Genomic DNA, 13,946 nt, shown 5'->3' on the forward strand with positions numbered 1-13,946 from the left:
CTACGGTTTGACATGTTGAGAGATTCATTTTGCACGAAGAGGAACATTTCTACTTCTACAGAAGGAAGACTAACATGTGAACCTGTCTGGTCCGGGATGAAGTCTGAGCAGGTGGTAGATACTTGCTACATTACTGTAAGGAGGGGCCATGATACAGTGTGCTCAGAGAGATGGCTGGAAAGGGCCAGGTCTTGCTGATGCTGCTGGCAGAGATCAAACAGGTTCAGCCTGAAGAAGTGGAGTCGGATCAGAGAGACAGGAAAGCAAAACAAAACAAAACAAAAAAACCCCAACAAGCCCAAAGTGAGCATGTCCTCTCACGAAGGGACCCTGGCCTTGGAACAGAAAGTGCTCTGTTTCTGTTGTCTCAGTCTGACAGAGGAAGTTCTTTCTAACAGACACTCACTGTTGTCCTTGTTTTGTGAGGCAAGTTGTTTCCTTAAGGTCTGGAGTGTCTTGTTCCACTTGGGTATTAGATGGCTGTGTGAACTAAGGTGTGGTTTTGTGACCTTTGAGACTCACTGGTGATGAGTGCAATGTTGTGGATTAGTCCGTTGCCAAGAAATACTTCCTCTCCTCATGAGTTTTTATTTTCCTAGCTTTATAGGGCCTTAAGTCCCAGAATGCAGTCCTTTAAAAAAGAGAGGGAGAGAGAGAGAGAGAGAGAGAGAACACTACCTCTCTCTACCTGTGACTGTCATAAAGCTTAGAGGTTGTAACACTTGGATGGCCTTCTCCAAAGGATGGTTTACTAGGATGAACTTCACCTTGCCTTTACTTAATTAGTTTTCTAATACCTCTTTCTCTAAATAAGGGGTCTGATTTCCAAGTCATAACTTCAAGTGTAGTACTAGCTGTATTTATGCATTTATATAAGGTATGATGATATGTTGGTGTAAAAGGACTATAAATAAAACAACTAAATTAATAAAGCATTTGTTGAGTGGATAACATATATTAGATTTCCATGGCTCTGTTCAAACATGAAAGTACCCCTCGATCCCAGAAATGTACCAGAGGCAATCTCTTTTGTTCTAAACTCCTATTTACATATATTTGTACTTTTCTCATAGCAATTTTTTAATCTTCTCTTTTTCATTAAAGTAACATACATTTGAGACATTTATTTACTAGATTGTAAGTTCTTAGAGAGCAAGATTCATATTTTGTTCATCTCCCTTGCTCAACTTTGACAAGGTGTAGCCAGAGGTGGGCAAAAGAGGTTCTTAATAAATACTGGTTTTAATCCATTTAAATATTAGAATTAATTTTTAAAAGGGAAAAAGAGGAATCATGCACACAAGTCTCCTCAATTTCTCCATTATTTCCCCATTTTGTGATGTTAATGTAAGTACTTAACTTTGGGGGAGGGCAAGAATACACGAGAACTGTTCTAACACATCCTTATTTGCAGCATATGTTGAATACTTTCCTCCTATGGCTTATCTTCAAGGCTGGGATAGACAGCAGATCCTTCACTACTTGGCTTGACCTTTTATATAATATAGACACACAAAATTGCTTGAAAAAGACTTTTCTGTGCCCCAGTTTTCACATTGTCTAAACAGGCAGGAACAGGATCTGCCAATAACATTGATCCAGACGTTCCCATGCATTTTTCATATGGAACTCTATTAATTGGGGTTCAGCCAGAGAAAGAGAACCACCATGAATCTATCTAATCATTATGGGAATAAGATTTTTTAAAAATGGGAGGAGCTGAGGGAGTGAAATTTAAAAAGGCCAGTGGGACCCATTTTTTTTTTTTTTTTTTTTTTTGTTTTATAGGAAAACTAAGAAATAGCCCCGTCATTGATAGATTGCAACTACTGTAAACCAACAATCTTTTGTCAGTAATACTGAGTGCTTTTCACAACATAACTTTAATGTTATTAGGCTAAGCAACATATCCTGCTCCTCACTAGGAGTAAGTATGAGGAAGGACAAAGGGGAAAAAAGAAGAAAGAACCCTTTTTTTGATACCACTTTGCAGAGCAAAGATTATCACATAGTAGGCACTCAATAAATAGTTGTGGAGTAAATAAATAAATTGTTAAGACTTGACCATTAAGGGAAGATTCACATGGATCCATGGTAGGCTTTGTTGAAGTCTATGTCAAAGATAGACTCAGTATTGGGTGATCCAGGAGCCCCTCTCCACAGTAGAATAGTTTGAGATGTCCAGATAGGGCCTAATCAAAAGTAGGTGTAAGGGCCTATTTATCCAGAGTGATTCCATCTTGGATTAAACAGTCATTTTGTTGTTTATAGAGTAAAATTTAAACTGTCCCTGCCCCCCTTTCCCCCCGGGAACTTACTTAAAAACAAGCCCGGGAAACCAGTCCCAGGTAACAAAGCCCAAATACAAGGGTGCTCAGGCCAGGTGGAGGTATCCAATCAGTGGGGGTGCATACTGTCTCCCTAGCTACCAAGGAGTATGGGCCCTGCCTTTTGGGCGCCAATTCTGACTGACGTGATAGGCTAGTTCAAATGTCTACTATAGGGTAAATTGTAATTCAATTGGTCACATATGTGTGGCCTAGCATGACTGTGCAGCTTTCTCTGTGTTACAATCTCATTGGCCACCTGTGCGTGGCCAGGCCCAACCACATGGCCTTTGCCCTTAAAAGCTAGTCTGTGAAGCAGAGAGAGGTCGCCCTCTCTGTAAGAGGTGTAGCCCCGAACTTTCGGTTTGATTCTTGGTGCTTGGCGTGTAATAAAGCTTTGCTTGACCTTGGCTTTGTATCAGTCTCACTCCTTTAATCACGGACCCATTATTGGGGGACCTTTCATAGGTGGGCCTGAAATATTTGCATCTGTTCTAAGGCAGACTAAGGAATTTGTAAGGTCTTAAGTAGGTGTTGTTCCTATCCAACTCATCGGATTTTCTTCATTGCCAATTACATAAAGCTAGGTTGTAAATTGTGGGACTGCTCTGGACTATAGTGAGAAGACTATAATCCTACAGGCCCCAGCATCCATGTTCTTCACCAGCAGGACCCCATAGACCATTTACTATGAAAATCACATGACCAAATGAGCTTGGTGTTCTCCTCAGGTAGATTCTGTTATCAAAACTAATATTCTCTAAACTAATATTATTTAGTTCTAATTAGTTCTAATATTATTTAGTTCTGTAATATTACAGTTTGTCTAAACTTATATTATTTAAGGATGGAAGTTTTAGGAACCTTGAACAATATGGGCTCTGACTGGACTTTCATGACCAAAGTTCAAGCATTATCCTTTGTGGGTGATAATAATACAGCGGGAGGTCTGAGTGAAGCTGGTCAAGGTCTTCGTTCTGGAGTCAGACCTGTGTTCTTGGCACTAGTGCTTACTGTGATGTTGAACAAACTACTTAACTACTTTAAACTTCAGTTCCCTTATCCTTCAAATGAGACTAATAATGGTATGAGGGTTTATTGTGTAGATTGAACGCCCTTATATGTTATGTCATATACGACATGATACAATGTACCTGCCACGTAGTAAACTCTCATCAAATGGTAACTCTTTAATTTTATTATTATAAATGTATTCTTTGGCAAAAGACACTTCCTATCCAATTGTCCTTTGAAAACATCAAAGCCTTTCATTATGATGCATTCAGTTTTCCTACTTCCTGACTTTGTCTACAAACAAAGTATTACCGATTCATCTTTTGAGGTCAACCTCCTTCATGAAGCATGTCCCCAACCTTCCATCTCATTTCCATTTTCATCTCAACCATCTTGGCATTCCTATCATCCATATTACTAAGAAATATACCATGGTATTTAATTCATTACTACTAGTTTTTCTTTCATGGCTCTGGTTGTGGTCTTTTCTTCTCACTAGACTTTTTAAGTACCTTAAGAGCAAGGATTGTGCTATATACCACATTTGTGCCATCTCGAGTATTCTATGTGGTGCTGGCAAAGAGCCTATGCTCAGTAAACAACTGTTGATTTTACTTTTTATTTGGAGGGTGATTAAAATAATGTTCTTCTGCTCGAATGTATCAAAGGACAGCTCACAAGATGTCACTGATAGCTCTGGACTGGGTCTAGAGAGATGATCCCTGGGCTTAATGAGGACCAAAGGGATTCTGGCCACACATCACATGTGCACAGGATATGTAAGGGACCAGTGAACATTCAGTAAAAGAATCTGGTTTAAACAAACCAAATGATCACATACCCTTTGCTCGACCCTGGGTATTGTTGGTGTAAAGCCAGCGGTGTGTGGCTGGAGAGGTGGGGAAGACTCGGTTGTCTGACCATACGGTATGTACCATCAAAAGGGCTCTCTCTTTTCCAACAGCTCCCAGGCTTCTAGCAGGCCAAGGGCAGGGCCTGGTCTAGAATAGAAAGTTGACAGACAACAGAACACCGTGCCTAAGCAGGACTGAGAGAATGGAAAAACTGATCCACAGGAGGTCCACCCTGCCAATTCAGCGGCCGTTGGAGGAAATGCTTTCAAAATAGAATGCGTGGAGCCTGGCAGGCCAGCACAGGAAGACATGCCAAAGCTTGCAAGCTCCCTATCAGAGACAGGGTGGATCCCGCATGCTAAATCATAGCTTTTCAAAAGGTATGGTACCTCCTAACTATCTTCTGTATCACTGCCAATCTTTCAGTATGGTCTAGATTGATACCAGGTAGGCAGAGACTAAGGAGAGTAAAACAATTCAGGTGTACAAGTTGTAATGGATGGCTTGCAGCTTTCCCTTCAAAAAATATATCATGGGTATCCTGCTTTATGCTAACTTTCCTATCCTCAGTGGACCCGGGTGCCAATGGTGAACTCCAGGAATGCAAATGGATTGTTGAAGTTAAGCACTTAAAGTTTCACAGTCCTTCTACTTGCTTCTGTCACTGAGCAGGTGAGTGGATTGTGGCAACATTTCTAGTGGCTTCTGCTTTAGTTTTGTAGATGACATGCTCAGTGGCAGATCTGTAAATGACCACAGTGGCGATCTTATGGAAAGGGCTGGCCTGTTTCTTCTTGATTGGGAAGAAAGAAACCTGTTTAACCAGATGACTTAATCCTTCTTCCTGGGAGAAAATACAACAAAAGACTAACAAATGCAAGAATGATGCCAGTTTTCCCTGAAGGAATTTCTGGGGAAGAGATGGGGGATAGTACTGTTGGAGGGATAGGTTATGACCTGCTTGGAAGACATAAAATAAAATTGTGACTAAAAACTCAGAGTAATTTTTTAACCTGAGGCCTAAAGTAGTTGGTTCAAAGGAAAACAAATTCAGGGATGCCAAACAGAGATTATTGGCTATCAGATGAGAGAGAAAATGAGCCATTGTGATTTGAAAATAGCCAACACAGTAAGTTTCTTCTGTTTGATTCATGAAAGTCAATCTCTCATAGTACCTCACTGACCGTTTGGGGGAGGGGGAAAGGACCTTCGCTTTTATTCTGTAGAAACAGAAATGTGCCTTCTCTCACTTCAGTTCCGTCAAACACAGAGAGGCCCCAGACACAGAGCTTTCACTTAGTGATTAGGAAATCTTTATGGATACACCTGAATGAGAAAAGGAGACCAATTTTTGATAATCCAGTGGGACAGATTCCTTTTCTTCACCTTTGGCTTTAAGTATCCCTGCTTTCTAATGTCAGGTCTGTGATCAGAGGACACCTGAAAAGTCTTTGTAAGGAAAATGCTACACTCTGACTTGTCGCATGTGTAGATCAAGGGAAGTGGCAGTGGCCTGGGAGAAAATTCAGTCCTTTTCTGTGAACAGGAGACTTTGTTCACACTCTGAGACGATGAGAAGTGTTACCTTCTACTTAAGTCACTTCTTAAATGAGCTGAGACACTTAGACCATTTCCTGCCAGTGGGGTGGCAGGAAAGCTGACACTTCAGGAAGACTTGGATGGTTTTGAAATGATTTTTCAGAACTTGAGAAATTTGTATGAATGTCCTAGAATATCATTGTGTGAATATTTGTGTCAGGAGTATTTCTGAATTCAAACGGCCATATTGGCAAGTAATTCAGGAGTAGTGAGTAAAGTCAGTGCAGGAGCAGAGAGCAGATAGGATTAGGACACAGAATTAATAAGCCTGAAGTATCGGTGAATGACATTTGGGTGAGACATGGAACCCTGAAGGAAAGAGACTTATTCTCCGCAGCTAGAGAAAACCAGAACAAAACAAAACAATCAGTTACTTATGTCAAATTAAATTTCAGAGCAATTACAATTTAAATGTAAAAAAACCCCCATAATGATAGTTGAAGTTTATGCAGGAGTTTCATAATCTAGGAATAGGGAAGGCTTTCTAAAAATGACATCTGAAGGAGCCTGGGTGGCTCAGTGGGTTAAAGCCTCTGCCTTTGGCTCAGGTCATGATCCCATGTCAGGCTCTCTGCTCAGCAGGGACCCAGCTTTGTCCTCTCTCTCTGTCTGCCTCTCTGCCTACTTGTGATCTCTGTCTATCAAATAAATAAATAAAATATTTTAAAAAAATTAAATAAAAACGACATCTGGAGCCAACATCTAAAGAAAAAATTTGCAGGTTGGTTGCATGAAAATATTTCTATGACAGCACTGTGAACAGGGGGCCTGGGTGGCATAGTTGGTTTCGCATCCGACTCTCAGTTTCAGCTCAGTCATGATCTCAGGGTCCTGAGATTGAGCCCTAGGTCGGGCTTTGTGCTAAGTATAGAGTCTGCTTGAGAAGCTCTGCCCTCCCCCCATTTTCTCTCTCTCTCTCAAATAAACAAATGAATAAATCTTTAAAATAAGTACTATAAACAAATTTGAACAACAGATAAAAAGTACTAGGCTTTCTTATATGAGAGGTATGACAAAAGAGGTATAAAATCAATAAGGAAGTAGTGGACACTTCTGGAGAAAACCAAGAAACAATATACAGGGCCATTAAACATATGAAATAAAGCTTCAACTCATCAATGTTGAAATAAATGTAAATTAAAAGAATGCTTACCGTTTTATCATGGAAAATATTTAAGAATTGATAATAACCTAGGTTTAATAAAACAGGCTAGGGGCCATCTCAATACACTGTGGGAGAGAATTAAACAATGGTACAAATTATATGAAGAACAATCTTGCAACCATTGTTTCAAAATGTAAAATACGTGTACTTTGTGGCCCTGTATTTCTAATTTTAAAAATTATTTAAGGATGGAATCACCAAGAAGCAAAAGTATGTATATAAGATGCTCATTGCTATTTTATTTAACATGACAACAAACGGAAACTACCTAATATTTCACAGACTAATGGTGAGTTTAAAAAAGCTAAGGCAAAACAATGGACAACTTTAAACTATAATGTAAACATAAATTTACTCATATTAAGACATATCTGTGATGTATTTGGTGATAAAAGAACACAAAGAAACACTTATAATAATACTCAAGTTATGCACACAAATTTAAATATGATTTTTTTCCCAGCATTTAATTAAGAAAATTTCAAAAATACAGAGAAGTGAAAGAGCAAGAAACACACGTATAGTTTCCACCTAGATTCAATAAGGGCTAACATTTTGCCGTACTTATTTCTCTCTTTCTCTGAACACACACACACACACACACACACACACGCACACACACACAACCTTGATCCATGAATGTTCTCTAATCATTTATTAGGACCCAGATCCTGCCTGATCTGATTAGAGGGACTTCCATCCCTTTGCATCCCTCTAAAGGCAGCCCATTCTATTTTTGATAGAGTTCTCTAAGGAAGTTTCTCCCTCATTTGCATTAAAACCTGCATTTAGGAGGGGAATTTTTTTTTTTTAAGATTTTATTTATTTATTTGACAGACAGAGATCACAAGTAGGCAGAGAGGCAGGCAGAGAGAGAGAGAGAGGAGGAAGCAGGTACGCCACCAAGCAGAGAGCCTGATGTGGGGCTCGATCCCAGAACCCTGAGATCATGACCTGAGCTGAAGGCAGAGGCTTTAACCCACTGAGCCACCCAGGCGCCCCTCGGAGGGGGATATTATCACTATAGTCCAGCTATGACTTTTTCTCAGGTAGGAGGGTGCTGAAATACAAAAATTTAATCACTTAAATTCAATCGGGAATATCTCAATTCTAGCTTTTATGTTTCGAAAAGTAGCAATAATAATGTCTTTGGCAGATTTGTCTTAAAAAAAAAAAAGTCTGAGTCAGATTTTAGAAAGAGAAATCCCTATTAATCTGTCTTTCCTGTTCTGAGGCGGTGAGGGAAAGAGTACCCCCTCAGACAGAGGTCTTCACCTGTGGAACAGCTTTCCCTCATACGGTCATGGCCAACCACCACTAAGCAAAACCACTGTGCTCTGGGACTGTTCCAGTCTGTCAGGGAGGCAGATGCTAGATAAGAAGATGCTGACAGGCCTTCTGGTGTCCTTCCAAGCTTCCCTTCAGAGTTCAGCTCCTTTGTCTTGATCTCCTCATCTCTGCTAACCGTCCCCTCCCAGGTGGGCAGGCCAGGGATTGTTCTTTAACGTCTCTCTCTTGCTTGGTAAATCACCTCAGTGTGGATTAATACAACCAATGTTCTTTTCTCTTCATAGAGTGTGTATGTGTGTGAGAGAGTTGAGGAGGAGGGTGCTTTCAGAAATTGGTAGGCTGGATGACTTGTCCTCTGCAAACTCCCCAGGTTTGGTCTTGGTCTCCTCCCTTCTCTCTTTCCCTAGTTTCTTAATCCCCATTTCCACTTTCTTTCTGTTTCCGTGTCCGTGCTATACTCCTCTTCTCACAGGGACTTTCTCTTGAGATTTCTCCTCTGTCGAAGATGTCACTTGTCTCAGTTCCTCTGGGGACTGATAATTCAATTGTGAAGTGAGTTGTCAATTCTTCAGAGTGAAGACAATTCTTCAGAGTTGTCTGTTAGGTTCTCTGACAAACAATACTGTTCTCTTTAGGTCTGGTTTACTTCAAAATGTTCCAATGGGGTAGAAGTTTCATAAATCTCTCTCAGCGATGGTATTTGGACTCATGGTTAATGAATACTAAAGTTTTAACAGAGGTTCAGGTACCAGGTGAATGGCAGATTTCCTGCTCATTGTTATGAGTCTTCCATGTTAGTTTCAGGATTGGCTTCCAGAGATTAGGTTTTAAGTTAACATAAGGGTCAAGTCCCACAGATTGGATATAAGTTTAAAATGGACACAGAGTAGGGGAAGACATTTAGCTTTTATTCAAAGCTCATTATAATCTTAGGTTTTTAAGGGCTGATAAAGGTAAGAAACTGGAAAATTGTCATTTCAATCTTTATCAGATCATTTGTCATGATTCTCTCATACTGTTATGATATATATACTCTCTCCTGTCTTACAAAGAATGTCAGGATTTGTGGAAGGTCCAGAGATTCTTGTCAGTGTCATCATGTATTTACTTTATGGGTTATTCGAGGTTAGAATAAAGTACATGATGAATTTCAGTTCAATTTCTCTACCAAAATATCAAAATGAAAAGATATAAAAGGTATTGGATCACTGAAAAGGAAATGAAATAATAAAATTATTGAATGTTTGTTACATCTGCCAAAGTAGCAAATGAATCAATTCCTGGAAGATTCAAAACTTTACAAAGATATACACTGCAATGTTATCTGGCAACTAAAGAGTAAATATGTATCAAAACAATTCAATTGAAGCAATATACTAGAGTTACTAATGAATTACATATAAAATACATCAATGCTATGATAAAAAGTCATTTTAGATATAGCATTTATACTATGTTTTTAAATAAATGGTTAAAAGATTATTTAATGCTTAGACAGAATGATCATTTGACAACCTCTCAAGTCCTAGTCTGGTATTTTATTTCTAGAACTCTTACATATTATATTTATATTTTTGGTAAATTTTATTAGTGACTGTTTCAGCACCAGACATTATATCCATATCAGTTGCAATGAAGATATCTATATGTGAATTAAAAAAATAATCTGTTCTGATTAGCAGAATATTTTGGCAAAAATATTTCATATTTATTAAAGAATATAGCCCTGGTAATTATTAAAAAAAAAATCAGTGCTAGGTAAATCAGCTTTGTGTTGAGCACCCAGTACATATACAACAGCACAGTACACATTGGGGAGACTACAAAGTTGCATAACAGTTCCTTTTTCTAGGACCACACAGTCTATGATTGGTGTACAAATTGCATACGTGTAAGATACAAATAATCAGTTGTGAAAGATAAATAATAATACAAGATAATATATAATGAGTGGTAAGTGGAAGATGCTGCTAACAAGCATTGTACTAGGAGCAGCAGATGGTTTTTTGTGTTGTGAAGATGATAGAACATTTTCTAGAGGAAGGAAATTTTGTAGAAAAATTGGGGAGTGTTTTTTTTTTTTAAGGATTTTATTTATTTATTTGACACAGAGAGAGAGAGAGAGATCACAAGTAGGCAGAGAGGCAGGAAGAAAGAGAAAGAGAGAGGAGGAAGCAGGCTCCCCACTGAGCAGAGAGCCCGACATGGGGCTCGATCCCAGGACCCTGAGACCAAGACCTGAGCTGAAGGCAGAGGCTTAACCCACTGAGTCACCCACGCACCCAAGTGGGGAGTGTTTTTACTGAGAATGGGTAAGCTGATGTACCACAGATCTGCCAACTTAAGGAAAAGAGAGAAGACATTTTAAAAATTAAGTAAAAATTTTATTTGCTTACAGAACTTAAATTGTTTAAATGAGGATTCCCCCCAAGGCAGGTGACATGAATTTTGTCCCAATCAAGACCTTGACCACTTAGCCCTTCATAATACAAGATGCTGTTTTAGGCTACTATAACTAGATAATATGCTGTAAATTACTCTGGGATCTCGAAATTGTCTGGTTGCATTTCTACAGAGCTGCTGTGTTTTCCCTAGGTGGTGTTGACTCAATAATTTATATTCTTATATATACACTTTTTTTTTTGCAGATACTTAACTAAGGCTGACATCACTGGTTGAGTATGTCTTTGCAGAATTCTTGAATATCTACCCACACAAATCAAAATTCAGAAGAGTTTACAGAGGAAAGTTAAATACCCAGAATTTTAGGCATGTTCTATACAAATCTTCACCTAATATGTAATCTTCACCTAATATGTCTGATTGGTATTTAAAAATTATATTAAAATTTATTTTCTATTTCATTGCAGTTTATCAAACTGTTATAGACTTTAAGGTTTACTGTTTACCCAGTCAGTTTTGCCCAAACCATCTTATTATCAGAACCTTTTCCAGGGTGCCTGTGTGCTCAGTGGGTTAAGCTGCTGCCTTCAGCTCAGGTCATGATCTCAGGGTTCTGGGATTGAGTCCCGCATCGAGCTCTCTGCTCAACAGAGAGCCTGCTTCCTCCTCTCTCTCTCTCTCTGCCTGCCTTTCTGCCTTCTTGTGATTTCTCTCTGTCAAATAAATAAATAAATCTTTAAAAAAAAAAAAAAAAGGAACCTTTTCCAGGTAACAACTAACCCTACCATCCAGAAGAAAGGTCTTTTCAGATTGCAAGTTTAAATCTTTCAGTTTTATTTCATACTTCAATAATAGCTGTAATTTAGCTAAATAGCCCTTGGTAATTTCATCCAAATGAGTAGTCTCCAGGAGAGAGAAAGTATATTTAGCGTCTAGGACTTTGTAAGAAACTATAGAATAATTCTTAAACTGCCCTTCCGAGATACAAAAAATACACAAATAATAGAGAGACCTACTTGGAGACAAATACAAGGTGGAAATACTCTTGTAACATGGTGACTGTAGGAACATCCATTAAAATGTAGATTGGGAACTGAACTGCTAGACTTAAATTCAAGGCCTGCCTAGTGTGGAGAGAATTATTTACGGAATTTGTTTTCTGACTGATGGAAAAGAATGGGATCTGGATTCTGACAGACCAGGGCTCAAACCTGATCTCCGAGCTTTAGGAGCTGTATGCCCTGAGCACCTTACTTTGTCTCTCGGCGCCTCTGTATTTCCGTCTGTAAAATGAAGGTATCACAACTCATCCTCGAAGGAAGTTGTGCGGCTTCCACATCTGTGTAAAGAGAGCAGAGAAATGCTCTATAAATGTCAGTGCTCTATTTTCCCTTCCCCACATGGGGCAAATGCTCCATCTAACTACTGCATGGTCAATGGTCTACACACTTTGAAAATCCCTAGATAGATTTAAAAATAAAAGAAAGCCAGAGGAAAGATTTTCACAAATCTGTACAGAGAGAAAGCAAAAGAAGTCAGGTGGGGAATGACTTTTATTTCAAAAAGAGCTTGGATGGAAATGAAGGAAACTCAAGGAGGTACCGAAAGAACAGTGGGCTGATTGTTAGAGTAATTAGTGGCAAAACTTCAATGTCAGGTTGTTTTTGGATCCCCACGTTACCACAATAAACCTGTGTGAAGTTTCTCCCTGTAGGTGGCAGCTGGCCAGCTCCGAGTGCAGATATTTAAGTGTCCTAGAGACAGGATGTGACACCACCTGGGCTACTTAAGACACAGGACTTGAGGTGGGCTGACGAACCCTTAATGCCCAGCAAGAGTGATCCTGCCTGTGAGTTAAGAAAGCCCTGGATGTTTTGAGAAGACTGCCAATATAATCCTGGTTAGAGTGTGATTTGATTAAAAAAAAAATCTCTAAAAATACTTCCTCACCTGCTGTCCTGTTCTTGCAAGTTTTGCTGTCAGGAATTTTTTTCTTCCAGTGAAGGTATTATCATTTTCAGATGTTCTCTTTTGAAATGGAAGAATCTGCAAGAGGTTTTAAGGCAACGAATTTTTGTCCTGTTCCTTTACTTAGTCCTAGTAGGTGAATCAACTTGAACCCGAGCTTTACTCCTTCCAGGACTGAAGCATGCTGGATATGTCTGGTGAGATGCCCGGGCAGTTCACAGGACTGTTTATACAAGCTGAGCATGTCTGGGTGGAAACTTCATCCTAAAAGCAAAAAGAGCCAGACCCCATGCTTGGCTGAGTCATAAAGTCTTAGACATTGAAGAGGAAAAATGACTTTGAACACGAAATTGTAGAGTTGGTCTTTTGACAGGGAAAGAGAGTAAGTAAAAATAGAAAAATTCCTTTCACCAAGAATATAACTGGTTAAGCTTGAGAAACACCTTGTGAGGATCCCCATCTTTAGAGATTAACCCAAGTAGGAGAGAGGCATTACCCTCTTCGCTCCACAGATCACCTTGAAAGCCCTGGTTGTCTGTGGATCAGTGGGGCCTTGGCTGGGTGAGACATTCATGGACTTTGTCTGGGGGCTGGAATTTCTATGTTAAGAGGTGGGAGAACCTTGTGAGATCTGCTCAGGTTGCAGATGGAAAAGGTATGTATATGATCAGAGTTGATATCATATGTATAAGAAAAAATAAAACAAAGGCTTAGATTTTTAAATTCAATTATATTTCTATTCCCTGAGTGGCAGGGAAAGAAAGACTTGGGGAGACCATGATTAAGAATTAAAACAACGAACACCTGGGTGGCTCAGTGGGTCAAGCCTCTGCCTTTGGCTCAGGTCATGATCTCGGGGTCCTGGGATCGAGTTCTGCATTGGGCTCTCTGCTCAGCAGGGAGCCTGCTTCCCCCTCTCTCTCTGCCTGCCTCTCTGCCTACTTGTGATCTCTGTGTGTCAAAAAAATAAATAAAATCTTAAAAAAAAAAGGAATTAAAACAGCTGGGGAAAGAGCACCCTCCTTCTCTGTGGATCAATTTTGGTCAGGGACTGATTTATGAATGGAAAAAAAAACTAGCTCGTTAAAGATGTAGAAAAAATTCTGAAAGAAAAATCTATTTAGAAACATTTTTTGAAATCTTGTCAGAAAATTTTACCAAAAATTAAATAAATGAAAGCTTTTAGTATCTTCATGTACCTTGAGAATGACACCTTTGCTCTAAGAATTATTTGACTCAATTATATAATGAATGTAAATTTATGCCTTTTTAATTAGACATTTTTAATTTTTGAAAATGAAGTCAGGTTTATACAAAATTAGACTC

General features: G+C 39.1%; 1 long non-coding RNA gene across 1 annotated transcript in view; it reads left to right on the plus strand.

Annotated features, from left to right (window-relative positions):
- The first annotated feature begins 4,419 nt into the window (after positions 1-4,419).
- LOC116567828 overlaps positions 4,420-13,946 on the plus strand; it is a 28,050-nt gene continuing 18,523 nt past the window's right edge. Inside the window, exons 1-2 of the long non-coding RNA XR_004276367.1 lie at positions 4,420-4,575; positions 4,766-4,867. This is a non-coding gene — a long non-coding RNA (uncharacterized LOC116567828). The remainder of the gene's footprint in view (positions 4,576-4,765; positions 4,868-13,946) is intronic.

This window comes from Mustela erminea, chromosome 10 (genome assembly GCF_009829155.1).
Source record: "Mustela erminea isolate mMusErm1 chromosome 10, mMusErm1.Pri, whole genome shotgun sequence".
Lineage (NCBI taxonomy): Eukaryota > Metazoa > Chordata > Mammalia > Carnivora > Mustelidae > Mustela > Mustela erminea.